Source organism: Odontomachus brunneus, unplaced genomic scaffold, assembly GCF_010583005.1.
Source record: "Odontomachus brunneus isolate Ranch 3 - 2012 unplaced genomic scaffold, Obru_v1 Obru_scaffold_143, whole genome shotgun sequence".
NCBI classification, from domain to species: Eukaryota; Metazoa; Arthropoda; class Insecta; order Hymenoptera; family Formicidae; genus Odontomachus; species Odontomachus brunneus.
Genome location: NW_022639593.1, coordinates 686598 through 689130, shown reverse-complemented (window position 1 = coordinate 689130; position 2533 = coordinate 686598). Strand labels below are relative to the sequence as shown.

General features: G+C 39.8%; 1 protein-coding gene across 9 annotated transcripts in view; it reads left to right on the top strand.

The window, feature by feature from the left end:
• The window catches only part of LOC116850353 (retinol-binding protein pinta-like), a 74559-nt gene that overhangs the window by 25451 nt on the left and 46575 nt on the right, over positions 1 to 2533 (top strand). The gene's annotated exons all lie outside the window — the stretch shown is intronic.

The window sequence follows — 2533 nt, the reverse complement described above, 5'->3', positions numbered from 1 at the left end:
GAGAGAGAGAGAGAGAGAGAGAGTAAAGGCACGAAAAGCGACATACCACTTTATTTTTGGAGGTTATGTCTTAATGTAAAGCTCAAAATATAAATGTAAATATATGTACATGTAGTTGGAAGTATCTCCTATCAGATAATATCATATTCTTATTGAAATTGTTTCTATATTTAAAACAAAAAATGTTTTTGTAAAACGCATGAAAATAAAGTTCCAAGAAAATGGATGCCAAAAGTGACATACCTATTGGAAATTATATAACATGTATATATGATAATATTTGATAAGTAGTTCTTTAATGTGTTTAATGATTAAATAATATTTATTTATTCAAAATATAATATTATAAAAGGGAAATATAATTAAATAAAAATATATCTGTAGTATTTTCATCTTTTTCATTTTTCACATATTTTACATATGTTTATATTTTTAAACTAAATAGAATTAAACTTTAAAATAAACAAATATCACGTCACAATGGGAGGTTAGAATCAAGTTATGTTAGTCACAGAGTATCGCATACTGTAGGGGATATGTCACTTTAAGACACATTCTCATAAAATTTTTCAAGTTATACAGTAAAAAAATAATGAAGATAAAAATATTTAAAAAATATTTATACAAAAGCCAAATGCAAGTAAAAGAATTTAATAAACAAGAATTTATTAAACAAAAAGATTATTATCGCTGTTTGATCTACGTAATTCGTCAATAAAAATCATAGAAATAAAATTTGCGAATTTCTAAAACTCGATATTTGCTAATTTAGCATAAAAGAACAAGAAATATACTACATATGAATTTTTCATGACTTAACTGATAAAACGAATTACGTTTATATTAATTTCGATAAAATATAACATTTTATAACCGCGATGCGTCGCGTTCCGGGCCGCTCGCTGGTTCAGGTTCGTAGGAGGCGGAATGATTTTAGAAATAGTGATTTAATAATTGAACTGAATTATATATTTTAGAATCAGTTAAGAGTGGTACATTTAATTCCGATGTTGGGTGTCGACGCCGTTGGTTTTCGTCGGTTTGTGTACAATAAGTTAGGTGCCTTGTTTAGGCGATAGCTGGCATGAGGCTATGCGCGGTGCGCGGGACGCGGACGGTGTTATTGTCGTGTCAAGAGTGTGTTGACACTCTCAGCTATTTGCCTCTTTAATACCGGTTTTCAAGCTCTTTCGTCTATTTAGCTGCTCTTCGATGCAGCCCGGTTTATGCGGTATGTCGTTGATGTGCAGCGTAGTTGCGTACAATGTATCGCCTCTGTGGCGGTACTCGGATCTCCCGTCGCGGAGATTCGGCGCGTTTTAGCGTGTGCGATGCAACGGTCTTCCTTGTAGGCAGTACCTTAGTCGGTCGATATTTCTTCGGAACTTAACGAGACCGGCTCGTTTTAACGCGATCGCAGTTGCGGAAAACACGGTGCCGCGGACGCGCCTATGCGTCGCGGTGACGGAATGATTCCGATTCGATGGCCGAGATCGGTCTACTAGTGTCGCGGAGGTCGACTCGCGTCCCTGCGAGTCAACGACGGTGGGATCTTGACGCGGATCCTTAAGATGCGGTGTCGAAGTCGCGCTGCAACGGAGCGCAACTTTGGCTATACGATGACGAGCTCGCGCGCGGCGACTCCCTTTATAGAAATATCATACTAAGAATCGTTAATAATTACTTATTTTCAGTATTAAAAATACTGGATAATAAGTAATTATCAATGATTCTTAGTATGATATTTCTATAAGGATCGCTCGCGGTGATTTCGCTTGCTAAAAGGCGAAACGAGATCCGGTGAGTATAGTGAAGGTTGCGTTCAAACGCTCTTCCGGTAGGTGGATTCCAGGCCCTTCGGTGGTCGTGGAATCCTGCAGATATCGGTAGTTTATCAGTGTCGGCTTGACGAATCCGTGGGTCGACGGCGGAGTGATTGCGGTCGCGAATCCGCGAGCCTCAATCTGCCAGGAACGGTATAAAGACAGTGTCGAAGTCACGAATCCGTGAGTCGACAGCGAAGTGGTTTCAGCCGCGAATCCGCGAACAGAAACCTGCCAGGAACGGTATAGAAACAGTATCGATGTCACGAATCCGTGAGTCGACGGTGGAGTGATTTTAGTTGCGAATGCGCGAATAGAAACCTGCCAGGAACGGTATAGAAACAGTGTCGATGTCATGAATCCGTGAGTCGACGGAGTGATTTCAATCGCGAATTCGTGAGTAGAAATTTGCCACGAGTAGGTACTTGCGAATCTCTTTCGAGATCGGATGATCAGAGTCTGATTCTCTCGAAAAAGCGGTAGATCGGATCTGATCTCGATTACAGATTCGCGGCGTTTTATATCTTGCGAATCACGCTTGATTCGCTGTTTACCGCTGATCTTCGGCGGCCGCGCTGTCCTTCCGCGCCTCTTTGTGATCGCGTTGTTCTGCTTTTATTATCTCCGTAACGATAATTCGGATCGTTACATTTAATATTTGAGATATAGAGGTATATCGTTTTAGAGGTATATCGTTTTAGGAGACCTAT